The sequence below is a fragment of the Castor canadensis genome, chromosome 13 (genome assembly GCF_047511655.1).
Source record: "Castor canadensis chromosome 13, mCasCan1.hap1v2, whole genome shotgun sequence".
In the NCBI taxonomy this organism is placed as follows: domain Eukaryota; kingdom Metazoa; phylum Chordata; class Mammalia; order Rodentia; family Castoridae; genus Castor; species Castor canadensis.
Genome location: NC_133398.1, coordinates 83,887,580 through 83,912,792, shown reverse-complemented (window position 1 = coordinate 83,912,792; position 25,213 = coordinate 83,887,580). Strand labels below are relative to the sequence as shown.

At 37.5% G+C, this 25,213-nt stretch overlaps 1 pseudogene; it reads left to right on the top strand.

Moving 5' to 3' along the window:
• Positions 1–301: 301 nt before the first annotated feature.
• On the top strand, positions 302–16,905 carry LOC109696651 (ferritin light chain pseudogene; annotated as a pseudogene).
• The last annotated feature ends 8,308 nt before the right edge of the window (positions 16,906–25,213 follow it).

Sequence of the window (25,213 nt, the reverse complement as noted above, 5' to 3'; positions counted from 1 at the left end):
AAAAAAAAAAAAAAAGAAAAAGAAAATCACTTTAGAGAACTTCATTATTTCTATTAATACAACTACTACGAATAACAACAATAAATCATATCATGCCCTTCTCCAATGCCTCTCATCCAGGGATCTCAGAAATGATTTTCAAACATTAATTAAAAATCCTCTCGTCATTCCTGTGAGTTCCTAGGGCAAAGAAAGAGAGGAAATCCTATCTGCTCTGACATTAATTAAGCTCTCCCTTGGCTTGCAAACTAGGTAAATAGCTTTTCTTTCCCCCATTAACAAACAAGCTGGCTCTCCGCGGATGATTATCACAGATGTTCACGAGCAAGGGGGAGATGACTTCCGCTGGGCACCTAGAGAAGACACTGCAGTGCCTGCCAGACTTGGCTGCGGAGGTTTTGCTTCTTAACAGTGGTGTTCAAGTCCCGGCAGCCAACAGCACCACCTCAGGGGCTTTGTGAATGTAGGTGTCCCCACCTCCTACACACCCTTCCCAGAGTGGCTGATTGAGTAGATGCAGAGTAAGACCTGGGAATCTGTATTTTCAAACAGTGCTCTAATCTGTTTGGGAATAATCACTTTAAAATGATGTGTTCACTATTGTTGTCTGGATATGTTACAAAATTAATCAAAAGATACATGCTTGTTATTAAACATCTAAGAATACAAATGGAGTAAATTACAAGTGCTTGTCTCCTCCCTTGGAGTACTTGTCTCTAGGTCAGAGTTTCTCAAAATATAATCTTTGGATTTTTAAAAATCTAAATATCTGGGAAATTTGTTAATGACATATTGTTGGAATGCATAGTTTGTACATATGATATTTCTCTCAGAGAAATAAAACTTCTTTCTCTCTTAAAGAAAAATGGAAACAATGTTATGTCAGAGGCCATGAAAATGTTCATGAACCCTCGGACAGATTGGATCTCTATGAACACAGTGAGTGTAAGCCTTGTATGGATTCTGTGTTCAGTTTCTTGCATTTTCCTAGGATTTGTAGACCTTCATTGCTAGTAAGTACCTGGGGACAATTTATTCCTACCCTCCTTTATTTTACAGAGATGAGGAAATTGAGCATCAACGAGCCCACCCACCTGCAGATGACCACACTCTACACAGGGAGTGGGGCCAGACTAGGGACGCCAAGGCTCTGTGGACATTGGAAGGACATAGACTATCTCCATGTACATTTGTCTGCCGTATGTCACCTTACTTTAAGTTCCTTATTTTAGACTGGAGAGAATGCCTGATGATAGAAAATGTTATTCTCTTAATCTCCAAGAAGGAAGAAAAGGAAACAAATTGAGATAAGAAATTTGCCATATTGAACTGTGTTCTTGTCTCTACCTTTTGTCCTTTCTTTCTCATCCTCTGACTTCTACAGATGCGCCTGCTTGTAGAAGGATAGAGGCCAGGCAGCTGGACAAGCAAGCAGGCTGAAATGCTATTTAAAGATTTTTTTTTTTGAGGCAGGATCCTGCTATATTACCCAGGCTGGCTTCAAACTCACAATCTCACAATCCTCCTGTCTTAGCCTCCTGAGTGCTGAGTTTACAGGTGTGTACCACCATGCTCTGCTTGAAGTAGTTATTTAGAAGAGTAGAGATATTTGGTTGTAATGTGAAATGGTGCTGGCAAAAAATCATAAAACTTGGATCTGCACACTTTATATCTAGACATTTATAAGCCTTGCATATACCCTTCCTTTTTTTTTTAATCCTTACACCAACCAGACCCTTATATACCCTTCTTAATGGTGCTTAGATAGTCCCTTGGACAAACTCCTTCATTTCTTATGATGCGCCTTAGCAAGGCTGGTACTGAGGTTCCAGGGTATCCCTAACCCATGGGTGATAGGCACCTGCTTTAGTAGCCTGGATCCTTCTGAATCAGGTGATCTGAACGGCAGAGGGCTTTGGGTGTGGATGGAACACTGTATGGATAGGAGGTACTTTATTTTTCTTTGTCTAGATAAGGAGGTCATGAAAGTGGGAAAAGCACTAATGAATTGAGAAATCACAATGAGGGCAATTGCTTTTTCACATCACATGTCATCCTTGCAAGAATATTATGGGCAAGTTTTATCAGTCATATTTTAGTTAGGAGAAAATCAGAACTCCGAGAAATAAGCACCTTGTTAATACTTGGCACAACTACAAGTGGAACTGAGTATTATATATCTTATTTGTGCTGTCATAATACCCAGCAAAATATTTGCTCAAAAACAAAGACCAATGTCTCTTACTTCAAAGTCTATACTCTCCCCATCTACCTTGCTGCCTGGCAGCAGAAAATTTCCTTAGGCTGTTTGCTGAAGTAAATAGAGCTGTCTTTTATCCAATTGCATTAGTTCTGAGAGCAGTGACTTGTTCAGAAAAAAAAGAATGCAATCACAGAATTTTTCATCTATTTCAGAATAAAACACAAAACAAATCAAAGCATCCACATGCTCCAGCAGGGCTTGTGGCCTCACCCTGAATCCAGATCTGGAACCCAAGTCCTGGTTTCTAGTCTCTGCCCGACCACTGCTTTGGTAAATGAAGGGCAAGTCACTTAATCATTATGTGCCTTACTTCCTCCTTCAGCAAAGCAGGTTAGTTGGTGTTTGCCACCCATCTATATTAAAGGGGTGTGCTGAGGGTAACCTCATAATTAGGAGGTTCTGGGCAAACATAAAAAACCCAAAGGGCAGTCATATTGCTACCTATCCTACATTGGCAGCTGGCTTGCTGGGTTGGAGAATTTGCAACTTGGCAAATGCCTACCACTTGGTGGTTTACAAGTCTGGAATGTTAGAGCTGGAAGAAATTCCTGGAGATTACCTAGCATGAACCCCATATTTTGCAGCAGGGAAAACAGAAACTCAGAGTGGCAGGGGGATTTGATCAAGTCACACAGTGAATTAGACAGACAGGGATTAGAACTCAGATCTTTTGATTTCTACCTTGGGTTTTACTCTTATTCCTGTCTTTCCAAATGTCCTGCTGCTATTTGGAGGAATTCTGACGCTTGTCTAGAGAGGGTGGCTGCAGATTAAAGTAGACTTGGGCTACAACTGCTGGAGGCAACCTTTCAGGTTGGACACACACCATTCACTTTCAGCTGAGCAACTTTATTCAAACACAACCAGGCGAGCTAGGCAAACCAGATGGGTAATTGCCTGGAGTGTGAGGGAGATGGTGGAGAGTGTGGTTCACTGAGTACCCAAGGAGGTTTGGCACATTATCATTTCCAGCCATCCAGAATGCGAATGACCAAACCCCAGTGGTCTGATCCTGTCAGATCAGTTTTATTTAACAGAGCCCTGCCTCTGAGCTAAGCTGTACTCTGTACTTTGTTACGCATGAACTTACAGAGATGAAATTTAGTTGGGAATACTGGAAAGATAGTTGTTAGGGAAACTGCAAGTAGTCAAATCATTAACCTTATGAAAAATCTTTAAACCCCATTTCCTTCTTCTCAGCGTCCTTTGATTCATATTTAGTGTCTTCTATGCATTAGGATCTTGGTACAGTGGTGAATGAGATTCATTTGGTTCTTGGCCTTGAGAGAGCTGAAACATGCAAAAGCAAATAAAGAATGGCAAAAGGGGGATAAGAAAGTTTCTGACAGCAATGTATTCCAAAGGAACTATAACAGGGCAGTATGTTGAAGACTGATAGATTTTCTCAGTGACATGAGTTAGCCAAACAAAGATTTGGAAGTGAGTCTTCTTCGAAGAGGGTGGAGTGGAGGCCTTGAGACAGAGACAAATTGCTGAATGTCTTTGTCTGTTTAGTGTAATTTAGCAAAATACCATAGAAGGGGAGGTGTCCAAGATTGGGATGTCAACATGGTCCAGTTCTGGTAACAACCACCTTCTGGTTTGCAGACAGATACTTTCTTGCTGCTGGAGGGAGAGACAGAGACAGAGAGGGAGGTGAGAGAGAAAGAGAGAGAGAGAGACAGAGAGAGAGATAATTTGTAAGGTCGCTAATCCCATTCATGAGGGCTCCACCTCCAAATAATGTATTATTTCCCAGAGGTCCCATCTCTGAGTTTGAATAATAAAAACAGCTGAAATATAAAGATCTAGGAAGAGAGTGGTAGGTCATAAGGCTGAAAGGGGTAGAAATAATTCATGTCACACTGATTCTTCTAGATAGTAGAAAAGGTTTAGGATTTCATTCTCTATGCAAAGGGAAGTGGAAGGATTGATAGTATGTTAAGTAACATGAGCGAATTTATGCTTTAAAAATATAGCCCATTTTTTTCTGTGAAATCAAAGCAATGAGGTTAGACCAGAACAACATTGTCATGCAGGTGACAATGATTGCAACTGGAAGTGGCTAATACAGTAGAGATGAAAAGGAATGAATAGATTTAAAATCTATTTTAGAGATGGATATGTTATAACTTCTTAAGAGATTTCATGTTAGGAAGGAGGAATGAAGGAAGAAAGGAATCAAATTTTGGACTTGAGCACTAGGTGGTCAATGGGGAGTAGGGGGGTGGAGTGTGCAATGGCTAGGATACCGAAATCAGAGCTCTGACCATAATAGGATTAATTAGATGATTAGACATTCCAGTGGAAATGTTAAGCATAGAATTGAAGTTAATTATGTTTTAGAGTTTAGAGCTCCATGGAGAGGCCAGTGATGGAGGTACAGATTTGATAATCTTCTACACTGATAGTATTTAAAACCAAGTGACTGCATAAAAGCTCACCAAGAAAAACATGGTAGATGAAGAATAGTGGAGCGTTGAGGAGTCCTGGAACACTCGAACTTTGCAAATGTGAATTGGAGGATGCAAGGTATGCAAAAAAAGAGATTGAGAGGAAGTACTTGATAAATAAGGAAGAAAACCAGCAAATTGTAAAATCATAAAAATTACAGTTGTGTTCTAATGAGGATTGAGGGACACTAGTGCCTATTCTTGCTAAGAATTTGAGTACAATGAAGAAATTTAAGTGCCAAATAAATTTGGAAGCATGGTGGGGTTTAGTGATGGTTAACTGCTAACTTTGATAAGAATAGGTTGTGCAGGAAGGATAATGGGCTAAGGAGATAACGGGTGCAGCAGGAAGTAGAGCCTGGGGCTGTAAATTAGCCACTTGAGAATTTTTGCCATGAAAAGGAGCAGAAAGGTACTCCAGTGGATCATGTGTTCAATGAGTTTTATGGAGTGCAAATGGATAACAATGGGTCTTGATGAAGAATATGAAGAATGCATATTTAATAGAGAGGAAGAAATTGATGATCAGGAAATGAATGGATGCCAGGAGAAGCTGGAAAAGGATGAAGTCTTAAGCACAGATGGAAGGATATATACAAGCAGGCACACCTCATCATAGGGAAGGAAAGCCAGAGGCTGTAGGAACAGATCTAGGAGGCCAGTGGGTCAAATATGAGACGTCTTTGTTTAAGAGCTTGTGTGTATATGTGTGTTGAGTGAAGAGTTGTGCTGGAGACTTAAGGAGAAAAAAATGTTAAAAATTCATATTTGAAAGTGAGTATATCATGGGACTATGTTTGGATGATTAAGAAATCCTTTGCTTGTCTGGTTACTATTTTTAATATTTGACTTTTTCCCATCATATCATTCAACTTCATAGAGAAAAGAATAGGATAAGTTTAACCAGGGTTAGAGTTTATTCATAGAACATAATAGAAGAAAGGAATTGAGGCAAAGGAAGTAGGGCAAAGGAATTGAGCAGGTAGCAAGTGAGTGAGTGTAATAATCAAACATTGGTACTAAACATGGTATGTAGCTCCAACATGAGAACTTCTTGCAATATGAGAAGTGATGGATTGTGAAAATAAACTACCAGTGGCAGCATGTATGATGCTAAAGAATAGTAGAATGAGAAAATATGATATACTATAAATACAAAGTAGAATATAATAAATGTCTGCTTCTATCATCTATCTATCTATCTATCTATCTATCTATTTATCTATCTATCATCTGTTACCACCATCTATTTATATCTAATAAAATCACTGGAAAGACAAACAATTGTGATGGGGTTTTTTGTATTTATTTCATTAGGCCATATGAATTGGTAAACGTGTGAGCGAGGGAGCCAAGGATCCCTGGATTGTTTAAAAAACATGCATCCAAGAATTAAACCTGGAATGACGTATAAAGAAAAAAGGTATATTTTGAAAATTCCAATAATTAATGCAGAAAGACCAAAATATTGGAAGGTAATTAAGCATCAACAACAGTAACAACGACAAAAAGGGATTTGTGTGTAGTGAGGTCCGGGGCACAAATATCAAAGCAGCACTGACATGGAGGTGAAATAAAAGTGACCATAGCAATGTGTGATCTTGTCAATGAAGGATTAGTTCATTCTTAGTGTATATAAATAATTTAAAAAAATTAGAATTCTGCTAACAAGGTTTCTTCACCATTAAGAGTTTTAACAGGTATCATTTCCAGGAGATGCCCTTGAATGATCATAATTTGCCATTAAATGATGCAGAAAGGACATTCTGCCTAATTTCCTAAACTGTGAATGCCTTTAATGCATTTTTGCATTAAATTCCAAAATTAATAAGTTTGTTAAAATATTTGGTGCAGTTATTTCATGCTGTATACTTGTTTTCTATTGAAAGAGGTGAGTGTTTTTCCCAATTTAAAAATAATACCTAATGTCATCTATATTATATACAGCACATTGTTTCTTAACAATGCTGTTGACCTACCTCTGATTAGAGTTGATGTCTTAGAAATAGGTCAGCGATTCCATGTAATGAATCCTGCCCACTGTACTATATAGTCAATATATCTGCTTCTCACTGCAGTAAGAAAGTGAATTCTGCTTAATACAGTATTTTACTTGACGAGGAAGCTGCTTAGCATGCCAGTCTCATAAAAATCCAATCTCTTTACAGTAAGGAGCAGCTCTCCAATATTGTATCAGCTTCAGGGGGACAATAAAGAGCAATACAATTATATTTTCTTACCGGGGGTGACCTCTAGTGTGAAACGATGGCATTTGAGCATTCCTTGGGGTTTGAATTAACAGCACTTTACCAATTATTACAATTTTTCTTTTTATGCCCCTCCTCAAGATCACAAGTTATTTGTCTTGGTGGTGTTTTCTTGAGCTGTTATTGGATTTTTGAAGTCAGGAAATCTATTCGTATCTTCTTTTATCATTGTCTCCCCTTATCTTCATTTCCATTATTCATAGTTTCACTTACCATAGTTTTAGTTACCTGTTGGCAACTGTGATTTGAAACATACTTTGAGTGATGGGGGGGAGAGAGAAAGAAAATATAACTTTCATTACAGTGTATTGTTATAATTTCTCTATTTTATTATTAGTTGTTTTAGAAATCTCTTATTGTGCCTTATTTGTAAATGAATCTTTATTATAGGTATTATGTATAGATGCAGGATTTGGGACCATCTGTAGTTTCAGGCATCCACTGGGGAATTTGGAACATATCCCTTGTGGTAAGGGGCAGTGACTGTACTTGCCTTCAGGTCCCCAACTGGAGATCTTTTTAAAAAATTTTTTTTATTAGTATATAATATTTATACAAAGGGGTTTGTTGTAACTTTTCTATTTATGCATACAATGTACCCCAATTTGGTTCATCTTCTCCATCATTCTCCCTCTTTTTAACATGACATAGACAAGTTCCAATGTTCCTACCTGGAGATCTTTACAGATTTACTTTTAGTAGGCAAGAGATCTGTCCTATATTATTTAACTTCACTTTCAACCACACAAATGTCACATGTCAATAGATTTATCTTCACTTTTATCCTTCTTGTGATGTGTGTGTGTGTATGTATGTGTGTATGTGTATGTGTGTGTCTGTGTGTGTGTACGTATGTGTGTGTTTGTGTGTTTATGTGTGTGTGTGTGTGGTGTGGTGTGTATGTTGCTGGGGATCACAACCCTTCTTGTGCCACTTCTTAGGTTATTGCCCATCACGTTCAAATCCACCCTTCTATACTCTGTATCTTTGTGGTACTTGGGCTGAGGCCCTAGAAGGGCTAGGTGAGGAAGAATGGATTTACTCATGTCTGCTTCCTGATCCTGTGAGTATCTCTCCCACAGTGTTTCATCCTGGCAACAGGAGTTCCTTCTAATTGCAATAGCTGAATCTAACTTTTTCAGCACCAGTTAAGGCCTGCTTTTCCAGCTGTTACAACTGTGTGAGTCCCCTTCTTTAAGCTGTTAAGTTTCAATGCTTTCACCTTCTCCTTTTCATTACCACCTCTTCTCCTGCCTTAGGGGTGGAACCTTTCATTCTCACCTCCTTGATAACTTGGTTTTCTTCTTGCCTTTTGAGCTATCTGGTTTACTTTATAGGTAGTTAACATTCTTCATATTGAATCCTTTCTGTTAAAATAACTGGCATGGTTTCTGGTCTCTGATCTGACCCTGACTGCTACCCTGCTTCCACTATCCACTTCTTAATACCCCTCACTGAAGCCACATAGTTTACTAATATTTTGAAGTCATGTCCTCAGATTAATAGTTGTTTTTAATCCATCTTTTCTTTGTTGTGTTGGAGATCAAACCCATGGTCTCCTGCATAGTGCTGTACCACTGAGCTTCATTCTTACTTCAGATTAATAGCTATTTTTAACCTGGGAGGCAGTATATGTCAGTAGATAAGAATAGATATGTTGAATTAGACAGATTTGGGTTGAAGTCTGACTCTGCTGTTTTTGAGCTGCCTGAACCTTTCTGAGCTCCAGCTTCCTCATCCTTTAAGGAAGAAGATAATTTGCCTTTGAGTATGTTGGAAATTCTGAGGAGATCCTTACAAAGCACTTAATACAGTTCCTAGGACAGGGAAAATGTTAACAAATTACAGCTTTAAAAAAATTATTTATTGGCCTGTAATTCTAGCTACACAGGAGGCACAAATCAGGAGGACTGTGGTTTGAAGCCAGCCCAGACAAATAGTTTTCAATACCATATCTAAAAAATACCCAACACAATAAAGGGCTCACGGAGTTGCTCAAGTGGTAGAGTACCTAGCAAGCATGATGCCTTGAGTTCAAATCCCAGTACCGCCCCCCAAAATTATTTGTCATTTCCTGTGCAATCTTTAAAGGACAATATTCCTTAAGTCAAACTGAAGCAAACATATAGACAGACAAAATAAAATGTAAGAGATAATAATTCTTGATCATTAACAGGACATAAGGCTGTTTTTTTTTTTTGTTGTTGTTGAAAGACTTTTAGGTTATTGTATCTTTGTTATTGTGACAAAATAACTGAGCAAACCAACTTAAAGGTGGAAGGGTTTATTTCAGCTCCAAGTTTCAGAGGTTTCAGTCCAAGCTCAGCTGGATCTATTGTTTTAGAACAATGGCAAGGCAGAAACATCATAGAAGAAGGGCTCCGCACAGAAAGCTGCTCACTTCATGGAGGCCAGGAAGCAAAGAGGAGTATCAGGAAGGAGTCAGGGCCAAGATGCAACCTTTAAAGATATACCTCAAGTGACCCACCTCCTCCAACTAGGAAGGCCCCACGTTCCAGAGTCCCACCACCTCCAGAAGTATATTCAAATTTTGAAGCCGTCAGTGGATTAAATTATTGATTAGGTCAGAAACCTCATGATCTAATAATCATCTCTGGAAATACCCTCAAAACTCACCCAGAGGTGTGCTTTACCAATGTCTTATAGTCTCTCAGTCTATTCAAGTTGAAAATCAAGACTAATCATCATAACTACTGATTTGAATGTAAAGTAATATTTAACTCATGTTCATCTTGTCTCCCCTGCAATGAGAATACCAAAAAATGAAGAGTTAAAATTAACTAAATCTGAGTCAGTCTCTCTCTCTCTCTCTCCTTGTCTTCCTCTCCTTTCTCTCTTCTTCCACCTCTCCCTCTCCACACATACAAGTCTTTTTTGTGCTTACAGAAAACCAGTCTTGTTTTAATTCATTTGTCAAGTATGCATTGAACACCTAATAAGAAGGTTGGAAGATTTATTTTTGCTGCAACCTTTGAGGAAAAGAAGACTCAGAGACTTTATTTCTACATTGATAAGTGTAGACAGGGCAGTGACTATATGTGATACTGAGAAAATTATAGTAGCTATAAGACAGGCACCCTGACTGCAGGTGGAGTTCTGAATATGGACACATTGCTTCTAGCTAGAAGGTTTAGGGATAGCTTTGTGGAGAAGACGTGACTCGAGATGAGTCCTCCCTCCAATGTGGATAGGAATTAGGTGACCTTGGATTGGACAGGGAAAGGAAAAGCCAAAACATGAGAAAATTAAGAGAATAAGAAAGGGCTTGGATGGCTAGGGAACAGCGTATGGTTCCCTTTACTGTTAATGGTGTGCAAAATTGAACAGTTGTATCTTTAGAGTGGGGCTGTTTCAGAGGGTATTTAATGTCAGGCTAAAGAGCCTGGACTTTGATACAAAAGCATTAGGAGTCCTCTCAAAGGTTTTGAGAAAGAAAGATAAAAAGTCAGAACTATTCCAAGGAAAGGCCAATCTGACTGTGTTGGTGAAACATGTTTGGAACTTTCAGGTCCTGGTGTCTTCCTGACATTTGGGTGATATGACAATGGGCTGGGTGACAAGAACAGAAATCTGCTTTTAGTGTAAAAAGGAGAGGAGACAAGGTGTGACATAAATGTATGGAATTTACAGAATTTGTCAAATGAACCAATATTAGCAGCCTAAGAAAAGGAGAGGAGCCAAACTCTTCAAATTTTGAGCTGGCTTACTATATAGATGTAGGTCAACTGGAAGAAATCGAGAATGTAGAGGGGGACAGGCGGTTTGGGAGGGAGGCAGAGTTTAATGTATTTGAAGTGTCTGCAGTACTTTCAGGAGCATTGTCTTACGTACTTTTAAAAAATTGACTGGAAGTCAGGGTTGGAGATGCAGATTTGGGTATTGAAACATACGTGATGTTTGTAATATAATTAAATGGGATGTTTTATACGCATGTATGAACTGAAGTTTCATGTCATGATCCACAAATGGAGGGCTCATTATTAAACAGTCTGATAAAGAATTATAAATAACTATTTCAAACAAAGGTCATGATAGATAAGGTGAAATTGAAAACAAGTGAAATCATAAAATTGAATTCAAATGTCTTTTGCGGGGAGGAGCCTCATACTTACAAGGCAGTTACTCTACCCCTTGAGCCACTTTACCAGCACTTTTTGTGCTGGTTATTTTTGAGATAAGGTCTCACTTTATGCTCAGGTAGAGCTGGACCTCAGTCGTCCTGTTTGTGCTTCTCCAGGTAGCTGGGATGACAGACATGCACCAGTATGCACAACCATTGGTTGAGATAGGGGACTTTTTCCTGGGCTGGCCTCAAATTGTGTTCCTCCCAATTTCTGCCTCTTGAGTTCAAATAACTTAATTGAGCAAGAGTATTTGGAAGTCTCATATTAATCAATTTTTGAACACTGTCACATGTTTGGTCCTCAGAGCACACTGAGGGGGGGTTCCCAGGCAGAGTAATATTAGGGATCCACAACTGTGGGAGGGAGGGTGAGAGGAGACATTGCCTTTGGTTGGGCAATGCCTCAGCTGGTCCTCTCAGCTTTCCCTGCCAGGAAGCTAGAGACATTCATAGCACCTCAGAGTTGTTCTTGTTGGGCCAATAGTCCTTACCTCTGCCTTAACTGTCATTAGATATGTCCTGCCAGGGACAACAGGCAGACTAACAGAGAGCTGTCTGATCTCAGCTTGGTCAAGTTCTTCCTTGCAGAGGGATCAGAACAGACCACAAATATACTTAAGACTCTATACTTCATTTTTGTTTTCAAAATATATTTGATAGAAAGAAAATATAATGAATTTTTCACCATGTCTGCTCTGAGGTTCCCAAATCTGCAGTTCATAGTTTATGCAGTGTGCTGTATAAATATAACCGTTTCCTAAAGTTTCTGTCTTTATTGAGGTTGAGAGGAAATGTTTTGAGTCATCTTAATCTTTTTCCTTTTGGTATCTCACAGGAGGTAGGTATTGTGTGGAGTATATACATTTGAAAACACATATCAAATTCCTGAAACACAATATCAAAGGAGTCTCACTTTATTTTGGTGATATTCTGATACTTAAAAGCCACTACTGACACATGTATTCATGGCATTCTCTCAATTTGCTGGTTCTTGCCAGTAGCTTAAAGCATTAAAAACAACTGAATTTCTTATGAAAGCAACAGTTTTCCAGTATAGCTCATAATTGGTGGCAACTTTTACTGGGTTGGGAACTCTTGACTCGCTATTATTTTAAACTTTTTTTTCCTCATCACTTGTGGTTTTGAATCTGAAATCTGGATATGGAAAAGTCTCAGGTGTCTGAAGATCCTAAGTTATTTTCCAAACTTGGGTGACTATTAAATTACTTAAGGGAGGGGGCTTGTTGAAAGGGCTGCAATCCACTTAAAGAAAGTCATAAACAACCACCATTAGCATCCACCCTAAGTTCCCCTTTCTCTTACTCAGATATATGGAATCAGAATCTCTAGGACGGAGTCTATGTTTCTTTTTTTTGGTGGGACTGGGGTTTGATCCCGGGACTGTGCACTTAGAAAGCAGGTGCTCTACAGCTTGAGCCACACCTCCAGTTGAGCCTGTGTTTCTAATACCTACATTTGGAAAACTCTGACCTAGTTTTTCTTGTCTTGTACCTAATCTGCTGCCTGCTGCCTACCTGTATGTATTCCTGTGTACCAGCAGGTCATGCTGCCATGGGAGCATGGTGGGAGTAGCTGGGGCTTCTGCAGAGGATGTCTCTCTCCAGGACAGGGAGGAGGAAAGGGCCTCTTGTTCTAGCCTTTCTTCCAGCCTCCCTGGTCCTAGGAGTTCTTCACAGTGTAGGTTGATGTTTCTATTTTATGGAAGAGTCCTCCAGTTTGTTTGCTTCCAGCTATGTTTTCTTTTTAGGATTTTTTTTTTTAAATCAAGAATTTTGTGGGCTAGGGAGTGGTTGAAGTGGTAAGAGCACATGCCTAGCAAGCATGAGGCCTTCAGTTCAAACCCCAGTGCTGCCAAAATGTATTATATACTATATTATATATATATTATATTATATTATTGGACTGCAAGCATAGCTCAAGCAGTAGAGTGCCTGCTTTGCATGTGCTTGAAGGCCTGAGTTCAAAGCCCAGTCCAACCAAAAAAAAATTATCCTTAGGTGTTATGTTGCATTGAAGAGCTTCCATGAAACTATGCAAAGCCTAAGTTTCAAAAAAACAACTACAAAAAGAATTTTGTTATATAGTCCTGTTTGAGCACTGTTAACAACCTGATATATACCATTTTAGTTTTCTTTATTGTTATTTGTATCTCATTTTAGGAACTTGATAATGTTTCACATTACTTATATCCAATATCTTTTCCTATATTTTCATAAAATTGCAGCTATATTATCTTTTTATTCTTGTCTGCAGTAATTATATTGTTAACTCTTACTACCTTTTTTGTTTTTAATTTTGCCAATTTTACTCTGTAGCTCTTGTATTAACTCATTTTTATTTATAACTTTAAATCTCTCTTATTCCTATTTTCTTATTTTAAAATTGAATTTCTTTTTAATTATAGTGTCCTTTCTTTTACCTTCTAAAAATCTGTTATTCTCTGTTACTCTGAACATGTTCATTTCCTTTTACTTGTTTTTTTTTTATTTTTTAAGGCAATCAAACTCATTTGCTAAGTCAGTGTTGTACCACTTGAGCTAAGTTTTTGTTTTTGAGATAGGGGTTCACTAACTTTGTCAAGATAGCCTCAAACTTGTGATACTCCTGCTTCTGCCTCCTGAATAGCTGGAATTATAGGCATGTGCCATCATGTCTGGCCTTGTATGATTATTTTAAAAATCTATGTTTTACATTAAAAATATTTACTGTTTTTACTGACTTTATTTCTTATTTTGCATTGAGTAGTTTAAAATATTTATTGCAATTAAAAGCCTTGTTACTTATTTCATGTTATGGTTAACTGATTGCTTTCAAATTTATCATTAATTTTTATTCTTATTTATCATGCAGTTTTTTGTTTTCCTTTTTTTATTGTTGTGCTAGAACATTTACAAAAGTTCTTGCAATGTATAAAATATATACTTTAAAAATACCTATTGCACAATTTTAATATAACAACTTTCATTAGATTCTTTTAGTTTTATATTTGGTTTAGTCCTTGACTTTTTTTGTAACAGATTATAAGAATGGATGTAGTGGGAGCAAACTTCTTACAAACAGCAGAATGAAGCAATGATGAGGGAGTCATGACATTTTTTCAGATATGGTGCAGCACTCTGAATTTAGGACATTCCCACAAACCAAATCATGAAAGAAGATAAATATGATGAACCTACCAAAAGCAATCATGATTTTATCTAGAAAGGTGGCATGGACACCTTGTTCCAGGACATTTTGCTTTTCTTGGACATTGTGCACTATTCAGTCCTTAGATGCCTATTATAAAATCTATGCTGTATCAGTTATAGTTATAGTCTTCTTTTCCATCTTCTGTACAGATAGTCTTAAGACTACACCTTTGGTTAATTAAACCATCAGTTCTAACCTGACTTGAACCCCAAAGTCAATAGACGCTTCTACCTTCTGGGACCCAGAGACTGTTGTACTCAACTCTAGCTGATTGATCAGGTATGTGGGAGACACATGCCAAACACCTGCTAGTTAGTTTTAACTTAGCCCAAGATTGCAGTGTTTAGAGTTGACAAAACGCCTCAGTGTAGATCTGAGGCTCCTTCATTGGAAAGTTGTTAAGAGTATGAAAACTCAAGCTTTTCTGACAGACTTCATATCGAGTCTGCAGAAGAAATGTCTTTTCTTTGTAGATGTTTTCCCTCTCTTTAAATCGAAGCAACAAATAAACAGTAAGTGTTGACAGATGTTGCAGTGGGTCACCTGCCTGGTTCTTAGTGTGGGATGAAGAGAGCCATTTCTGTGTGTTCTGTCTTGATTAGCTCTAGGCTTTCTGTGATCTGTTTCAGCATTGCTTGCCTTCTTGTTGAGGCACATGCTTTTTTTGACTTGGATATCAGTTTTCATTTTGTAAATTTTCTTTAACTTTGATTTACTTATGGCAGAATTAATTGTTTCTAGGGATCTGTAGCCAAGAACAAAAGTAAAATTACTAGGGACCTATGTGGAATGATGGGTACAGCACACAGGTAGAACAGGGAATGGTCAGAAGCTTTTCTGTAAAGAGTCAATAGTGAACATGTTCACTTTTGTGGCCTGTGTGGTCTCTGTTCTATTATTCACCTGCCCTGAAGTAGGAAAATAGTCATACAAAATGTGCAAATGAATGGATAGTTTGGTGCTCTGATATAACTCAGGCAGTGGAATGATTTGGCTTGCTGGTTATATTTTTCTTGACAGTCAGGAAAAATGCCTTGACTTGCCATTTCTTGGCTTGTCCCTGCTGAGGAAAAACCCCAGTATAATTAGAAACTTCTGTACCACTTTGGAAGATTAAAGATGGCTACAAATTCTTTTGTAGAATTTTGTTATCAAGAAGTGGGAACTAATTCTCCCCTTGAATCTTGGTTGGTCATAATGCCTGCTTATCTATCAGAATGAGGTGGAAGTAAAACTTTTATATCTTTTAAAGCTAGTTCTGAAGAAACCTGCAGCTTCTCCCTGAGCTTATGGGGACAATTCTTCTCAGGCCAGGGTAGAAACCCAACCGCCTGGACTCCAGGGACGTTAATTTCCTTTCCTCACTTTGTTTAGGTCTGTGCTCAAAAGTTACCATGTTGGAAAGGCATTCTTGGACCAACTTATGTATACTAGCATATCCCTCCGTGTCCCAATCATTCTTCTTACCTGATTTGCACTTTGAACTAGCATTGCACATTTGTTTGTGTATTTATTTCTGTGTTTAGTGTGAATTTATCACACTAGACTGTAAATTCCACCAGGACAGAGTTTTGTTTTGTAGACTGGCACATATGAGGCACTCTATAAACCTTTCTTTTAAATGAATAAATCTTGTCATTCTTATTTCATTAGTTTCATATATTTCATGAAACTACTTCAACATTTCAACTTTCTTCCAACAAATCTCTCTCCCTCTTTTTTTTTTTTTTTCCTGTTGTAGGTATTTGGGTTAAGAAGAGGTATTTCAGCGCTGCCTGGAGGTCCCGCGGATCTGCTTCTTGCTTCAACAGTGTTTGGACGGAACAGACCAGGGGACTCCCTCTTTTTCAGCCACCAACTTCTTTGGAATCTTCTTCTCCAGTCACCTCTGGGACCATCTCGCCCAACCTCGCACATTCATCAGATTTATTCCACCGAGGTGGAGGCTGGTGTCAACCGCCTGGTCAGTTTGCATCTGCGGGCCTCCTATACCTACCTCTCTCTGGGCTACCATTTCGATCGTGACGATGTGGCTCTGGCTGGCATGGGCCACTTCTTCCGCGAGTTGGCGGAGGAGAAAGGCCAGGGTGCCCAGCGTCTTCTGAAGATGCAGAACCAGCGCGGCGGCCGCGCGATCTTCCAGGACGTGCAGAAACCTTCGCAAGACGAGTGGGGCAAAACCCTGGACGCCGTGAGGCCGCCTTGACCCTGGAGAAGAGCTTAAACCAAGCCATTCTGGATCTGCATGCTCTGGGCTCGGCCCGCACAGACCCTCATCTCTGTGACTTCCTGGAGAACCACTTCCAGGACGAGGAGGTGAAGCTCATCAAGAAGGTGGGCGACCACCTGAGTAACCCCCGCCGGCTGGCGGGCCCCCCGGCCGGGCTGGGCGAGTATCTGTTCGAGCTCCTGACCCTCAAGCATGACTAGGCGGTGGCCCCCCAAGCCTTGCAGGGCGCCTCTGCATCGCCGTCTTCAGCCCGAGCCCCTCCACTAGGCAGCTTCCTAACCGCCCCGGAGCTCTCCCAAGTTTTGGACCAAATGGAAATAAAGCTTTGTATGCAGCGGAAAAAAAAAAAAAAAAAAAAAAAAGAAGAAGAGGTATTTCCCCTGTTCTTCCTGCCACCTTTGTCTCTGGATATCTGAAGTGGCCCCTGCTTTTTATTTTTTATGTGGTGTGGAGGCTTGAACTCATGGCCTTCACCTTGAGCTACTCCCCTCCTGACCGCTGCCTCCTGAGTAGCTAGGATTGCAGGCATGAGCCACCAGTGCCCGGCTGGCCCCTGCTTCTTGAAGTCTATTCTGACTCTTCATCCCAAGAATCTCTTTCCTCTTTCCCCTAGGCCTCCAGGAAGTCATGGTTTTCTTCTCTGAAGATTACATTGCAAACATATAACTTAGATTTCTCGTTTTAGGTAACAGTTCTTTATCAGATACTTCTTTTGCAGTATTTTCTCACAGTCTGTGACTTGTCTTTTCATTCTCTTGAAAGTCTTTCACAGAGGATAAAATTTAAATTTTAATGAAATTCAGCTTACCAATTCTTTCTTTCATGTCTAACACCTTATTGCAAATAAGAAGCAATTATACAATGGGAGAAAGGTGATAAAGGGGAATGATGGAGGGGGTGAATTTAACTAAGATAAATTATAAGCACTTTTGTAACTATCACAATGTGCCCCAAGTATGATAATATGATAATAAATAAATTTTAAAAAATTAAAAAAGAAGTAATTGCAAACCCAGGGTCATTGGATTTTCTCCTATCTGATCTAGAAATTTTAGTTTTCCATCTTTCATTTTAGGTGTGTGATCCATTTTGAGTTAATTTTTGTCAAGGAGGTAAAAGTCTGGGTCTAGGTTTTCTTTTCATGTGTGTGTGTAGTTGTCCCAACACCACTTGTTGAAAAGACTGTTTCCTCCATTGTTCTTCCGTCAAATATCAGTTGCCTACATTTATGTGGCTCTCTATTCTGTTCAGTTAATCAACTTGATTACTATTCTGTTGATACCAACACTATCTTTTTTAAAGTAAATGTATTGATTTTGTGTTTTAGAACTCATTCATATTTATATTAAGTTTTGTTCCTGCTTTCCTTTACTCTTAGCTAAAAACTTTCTATTATGGAAGATTCCAAATATACACTAAAATAGGAAAATACAGCAAATACTATGTACAGCAAATACACATTCAGCTCCAACAATTATCAACATTACCATTCTTTTGCCAACACTGTCTTGATTATGATAGCTTTGTAGCAAATTTTGAAGCTCCAAAGTGTCAGTATTCTGTATTTCTTTAACATTGTGTTGGAAAACTTGGATCTTTTGCTCCTTTTATTATAAATTTTTCTTAAGATATATTCATTATATGGGAGGATTTGTAGTGACAATTCTGATTAAACTTATATTGTACATTATTTACATTGCCCCCATTATATCTCTCCTTCAGCCCCCTTCCCACCCCATTCAAAGCAACTGCAAGAGGTTTCCCAGCTCCACAACACATAGGTACATGAAGTCCATCAACCATACACCATAGTTTCAATCTCCTTCCTTCACCTTCCCGGCTCAGACCAGCACCCCCCACACTTTGCCTATCCCACAGTCCTGGTTTTCATCATCAATATTTAAGGAATCTTTTGCTCTTTATATATACTTTGGAATCAGTATCCACTAAAGAACTGCTGCCGTTTTTATTGGGTTTGCATCAAATGTATGAACAAGTTAGGAAGAGCTAACATCTTCACAATATAGAGTCTGTCTAGGAACATAGACTATCACCTCATTTATTTAATTCTTTGATTTTGTTCACCAGAGTTTTGTAGTTTTCCTTACACACATATTTTGTTAGATTTATGCCTAAATATTTCATTTTGAGGTAATTACTTAATTGATGCTGGCTTTTATATTTTGACTTTGTATTCTGCAAACTTGCTATAGTTACTCATTAGTTCCAAGAGCTCTTTTGTTGATTCTCTCAGATTTCCTACATAGAAAATCATGTCATCAGCCAATAAAGACAGTTTAATTCTCTTTTCCAATAACTATTCCTTTTGTTTCTTTTTCTTGTCTTGTTGCATTAGCTAGGACTTCCAGAACTACGTTGAAAGAGGTGGTGAGAGGGACATCCTTGCCTTGTTGCTGTCTGAGTGTGAAGGCTTCATGTTTCTTACCATTAAGTATGATGTTACTGTAGTTATTTTGGAGACAGTGCTTCTTAAGTTGAAGAAGATCTCCTCTATTACTAGTTTATTGAGAGTTTTGTCCATGAATGGGTACTGGGTTTTATCAAATGCTTTTTTCTTTATCAACCGATATAATCTTATGACTTATTTTTTAGCCAGTGGTGTGGTAGATTACATTAATTTACTTTCTAATGTTGAACTAGACTTTCATATCTGGGATAAATCCAGTTGGACATAGTGTATGATTCTTCATTAATATTTTATTGAGGATTTTTTTGATTAATGTTTATAAGAGATATTGGTCTATAGTTTTCTTGTAAGTCTTTGGGTTTTGGTGTTAAAGTGATGCTGGCCTCATAGAATGCATTGGAAAGTATTCCCTTTGCTTCTATCTTCTAAAAGAAATTGTAGAGAATTGGTATAATTTTTACTAAATTGTGTGGTAGAATTAACCAGTGAAACCATCTGGGTGTGGTGCTTCATGTTTTAGAAGTATGATAATTATTAATTCAACTTCTTTAATACATATAGACCTATTCGGATTGTTGATTTTTATGTGAGTTTTGGCAGATTTTGTCTTTCAAGGAATTGGTTTGTTTCATTTAGGTTACAAAATTTGTGGTCTTAGAGTTGTTCGGGATACTCATTCATTGTTTTTGTAATGTTCATGGAAAATGTGTTAATTTTTTTCAAACAGATACAAATTAGCAATTTGTACAAATTAGTAATTTGTATCTTCTCTCTTTCAACTCAGCCTGTTTAGAGACTTATTAATTTTATCAATATTTGTCTTGTTACTGTCATGTGTTGCTTAACAAAGAGAATGAAATTGCATCCTTAAGCCATTTCACCACTGCGTGAACATCATAGGGCACACTTACACAAATGTATATGGCATAGGTCAATAACTTTACCTATTGTGATAAATGCAAGGTAGATAAGGCTATTGCTGGTGTAAGTTTACAGTAAACTTATTTTTATAAATTAAAGGAGTATGCTTTAAAATAATGCTAAAAGTATAATATAGTCAATACAAAAGCAGCAACAGTCATTTATGATCATTATTATGTTTTATGTATATGTGCTTTACTTTTAAATTACTGGTAGCATGGTGGGTTTACTTACCACACCATCACCACAAATATGTAAGTAATGTGTTGTGATGCAACATTATAGCAGTTATGTTGTCATAGAGTGATACAATATTATGAGACTACTTTTGCCTATGTGATCCAGCACTGACCAAAACCATCGTTATGGGGCCCCTCACTGTGTATCTTTGTATTTGTTTTCTGTTCTTGCTCTAGATACCCAAGGTGGAAAAGTAGACTATTGATGTTAGACTTTGCTTCTTTAATATATGCAGTCAAAGCTATGCATTTCCCTCTAAGTACTGTTTTTGCAGCTTCTCCCAAATTTTGGCATATGTTCATTTTCATTTAGCTTAACATATTTTAAAATTTTTCTTTAGATTTCTCCTTTGACTCATCTGTTACTTGTAAGTATTTATAAGGACTTAATTTTCAAATATTTTAGACTATGATAGTTATTTGTTCTGTTATTGATTTCTGGTTGAAAGCCAAATGGAGCACTGTATGATTTCTGTCCTTTTAACTTTGTCTATGTGTACTTTATGGTCCACATACTTGTTTATTTTTGCAAATGTTCTTTGTGAGCTTGAGAAGAATGTATATTCTGTGGCTCTTGGATGTTGATTGATGGTGTTGCTGAGTTCAGGTATGTCCTTATTGATTTTCTACCTATTGGATGTGTCCATTTCATAGGGAAATATTGAAGTCTCCAACTATAGTAGTGGAATCACCCATTTCTTGTAGTTCTGTCAGATTTTGGCTTTGTTTTGATGCTTTACTTGAGGCATACCCACTAAGAATTGCTATGTTTTCTTTGAGGTGTACCAAACCTTCATCATTTTGTAGTGCCTCTATCCCTGCTAATTTTTCTGCCTTAAAGTAGCTCTGCCTGAAATTAATATGGTTTTTCCCAGCGTCTATGATTGATATTGGCATGGTATATCTTTTTCCATCCATTTACTTTTATCCTATCTGTGTTTTTATATTTAAATTGTATTTCTGTAGACAATATGTAGTAATTTCTTTCAGATCACTGACATTCAAAGTAATTATTGATATTTGGCTAATATTTACCACAATTTGTTACTATTCTTGTTTGTTGCTACTGTTTTTTCTTGTTTTGATTTCTACTCTTTCTTTAGTTGTTTTAGTTAAGCATATATATGATTCTATTTTTCTCTTTTCTTGACATGCTAGATGAACTTTCTTTGTTGTTAGTCCAGAGTATACAATATATATTTACAACTAATAAAAGTTCTTTTTCAAATACCACTTTATAAGTAGTGAATACTTTATAATAACAAAATAATACCAATTCCTCCTTTCTATCCTTTAATCACTGCTATCTTTATTTCATAAGTACAATTAAATACATTGCTATTTTTATTTTTAGTTTGAATGAACCATTTTGTTAGATCTATTAAGAATAAGAAAATAAAAATAAAAAATAAATTTTTATTTTCCTTGCACTTACTCATTTTTTTAATCTTCCTTCCTTCCTTCCCTCTCTTTCTCCCTCCTTCCTTTCCTTGCTTCCCCTTCCTTCTTTCCTACCTTCCCTTTCCTTCCTTATTTCCTTCTTGTGGTACTAGGCCTATTCCTTGAGCTACTCCACCAGCCTTTTTTTTGTGATGGATTTTTTTTTTGGATAGGGTCTCATCAACTATTTTCCTGGGCTTGCTTGGAACCACAATCCCCCTCATCTGTCTCCTGAGTACCTAGGATTACAGGCTTGGGCCACCAACGCTAGACTTGATGCTCTTTCTTTATGTTGATCAGAGTTTCTGCTCTACACTCTTTTCCTTTTCTTTAAAGAAGATTTCTTTCAAAGCAGGTCTGCTGGCAACAAATTTGCTCAATTTTTGCTTGTCTGAGAAAATGTTTATTTCTGTTTTACTTTTGAAGAAAATTTCACTGAGCACAGAGTTTGAAATTGTTACTTTTCATTTTTTAGCACTTAACTATTTTACTATACATTTTTTTTGCATGGTTTCTGACTAGAATTCACATATAATTCTTGTCTTTGTTCTTCTGTAGGTAAGATATTTTCATCTTTGTTTTTAAAGATTTTTTTCTTTATTTTTGAATAAAAATAAATTGTCACACATTGCAGTGTGACAATGATATGCCTAGGTATAGCTTTTGGTTTTGGCATTGATCCTGCTTGGTTTCTGTGAGCTTCCTAGATCTGTGGTTTGCTGTCTGACATTAATTTGGGGACAAATTTTCACTCATTATTGTTTCAAATATTTCTTCCCTTCTTTTTTCTGTTTGTCTCCTTCTGGTAGTCCCATTATACATATGTTATACCTTTTGTAGTTACCTCACAGTGCTTAGATATTCTGTTCAGCTTTTATCAGTCTTTGTTTCCTTTGCTTTTCAGTTTGGGAGAGTTCTCTTGCTATGTCCTCATGCTCTTCTCAACCTTGTCCTATCTACTAAAAAAAGGCAATTAGAGGCATTCTTCATTTCTGATACAGTGCTTTTGATCTCTCCCATTTACCTTTAGTTCTTTAAGATTTTCATCACTCTGCTTACATTATCCACCTATTCCTATATGTTGTCTACTTTATCCATTAAAGCCCTTAGCATATAATTATAGTTATTTGAAATTTCTGTCATATAATTCCAACATCCCTTCCATGTCTGTTTCTGGTGCTTGCTTGCTTTTTTCCCCTTCATACCATGTTTGTTGCCATTTGCTATGTCTTGTAATTTTTTCCTCAATAGTCAGATATAATGTGCTGGATAAAAGGCTTTCAACAGGCTACTGGTGGTGTGATGGTAAGGTGTGGGAAGAGGAAGTGTCCTATAATCCTATGACGATGCTCCAGTCTTTCTTAATGCGTATATGGCTCTGGACTGGGAACTTCACAATTGTTCTTCCCCATCAGGTGGGAAAAGATGGCTACTGTGATCTGGAGCTGTTCGTTTTCCTTCCTCCAGGTTTCATAGGCTGTGATAGAACCCTATGTGGTTAGGCTCTGGTTAACCATTTTTTCCTAAAAGTATACATTGTTAGAAGCAGAGTGCTTATGTCTATTTCGAAATGGTTCCACTTCCCCTTCCCCTGCTAGAAGCATGGGGGTAGTTTTTCTCTCATATGAGGACCTGGTTGAGCTTCAAAGAGAAACTCTCAAAAGCCTGGAGGTCCTCTTCAACTTGGTCCCCTTGGAGATTTTAACTCTCGGATTTACCTGCACTCAGCTTCCAGCAATTAATCAATTACAGTTCAGGTTTTCCTGCTCTGGTACTGGTTCCCAAAGAAGTTCCTGCTGGAGTATGTTGTGAGTTTCTGTATCCACTGTCTTTCTCTCTCTTCAATTTTGAGAGCAATAGTTTGCCCTGTGAATTCATTTCTCTGATAGATCCTAAAGGAGTTGTTGATTTCTCAGTTTGTTCATGTTTTTTTTTTCCAGCACTGGAATTTGAACTCAGGACATACACCTTGAGCCTCTCCACCAGCCCTTTTTTGTGATGGATTTTTTTCTAGATAAGGGCTCCCTAACTGCTTGGGCTGATTTTGAACTGCGATCCTACTGATCTCTGTCTCCTTAGTAGCTAGGATCAGGGGTGAGCCACCAGTGCCTGGCTGCTCAGTTTTTTATTTGTTGTTAGGAGGGTGTGGTGATTTCCAAACTCCTTACATGTGGAACCAGAGACCCTGTATTTTACCTTTTAGAAAATGTACTAAAATGATTTATTTTTATACTTCTTATTTCCCTTACTACAAAATATGTGAATTGAACATAAAAGCATATCTGAATTTCTTTGATCTTTACAAAACCAGTATTTTGCCTTACATATAATAGTCTCTCTTGCTCTGTGTTTCATTTCTAAGACACAGAGAGAGATTGAAAAAGCTGGAATGAATGAAGGCATATACTAAAAATGCATGACGAATTTTCAAAGTAGGTCAAATGTTTGAAGGTCGTACCACTTGGTTTTCTGTAGAGTCTAGATATCTACTTTTCTAGCGCCACAACTCTAAATAAGACACGAAAATTATGCTGCAAGAAATGGAGAAAACCTGTTTCAGTAAAAATATCCATGCAAATTAGACAATAAAAGGTTTTTAAAAAGTTCAGGCACCCTCATTTATTTCTTTATCTACATCTCTGATATTTTGTACACCTGCTAGATGACTTCTGATATATCCATTCTGATGTGTTTTTTTTTTTTTTGGTCCGACTAAAATAATTTTTATTTCATGAATATTTGGAGTGACCTCTTAGACTATAGATGTATACATCCCACATACAGATATTTTCTATCTATAGCTGTGTCTTATCATATACAGATATTTTCTACTATAGAATTATGTTCTATACAAAACCTGGTTGTTAACAATATTCATAGATATATGCTGAATCTAGCAGAAGTGTAAATAATTATCAAAAATTAATTTTATCCTTTGTGTGGAGAAAATATCAAATAATTATAATCCAATAGTGCTATCAGTTTCAATTAAATAATAATATTGAGATTATTTTAAGTTTATTAACAAAAGGAATTTTATTTTGAAGATAGTCTGGACTTAGTAACATTGAATATAATTTACACATGCTTTTACTGACTAATTAGAGATTTAAACAATGCAGGAGTGTTAGAGAAAAAAATATCAAGAGAAGAAAGGATGGATAAAAATATAATACTTTTGAAGCTAAAATATTAAAAATAATCTATAATAAATTATGTTTTGGAGCTTCTGAAATTAAACTAAAATGGAATAATAAAAATCATTTTAACTTTCTGAGCCTGACTTTGATTTTGAACTTCTTATGATGGCGTGTAAGGGTACACAGAAGGGAAAAAACTAAGCTGGCAGCTATAGGAGCATTCCTGGGTGATGGATAGTAGGAACATGTGGTCTCCTTGTGTGGAAAGAACCCAGTGCTTCACAGGACACTTCAGACTGTGTGAGTACCAAAGAATCAAAGAAGTAGTTGCTTCCCTGAGGAGTTTACAATCTTCCTGAAGACATAGAAATAGATGAAAAAATCTGTGAGGGTGTTGGGATAAGCAGAAACCAAACAATCTCTAGAGATGAGGAGGCATTTAGGCTAACGGATGGAAAAATCTAGGTTATTTTGGTAG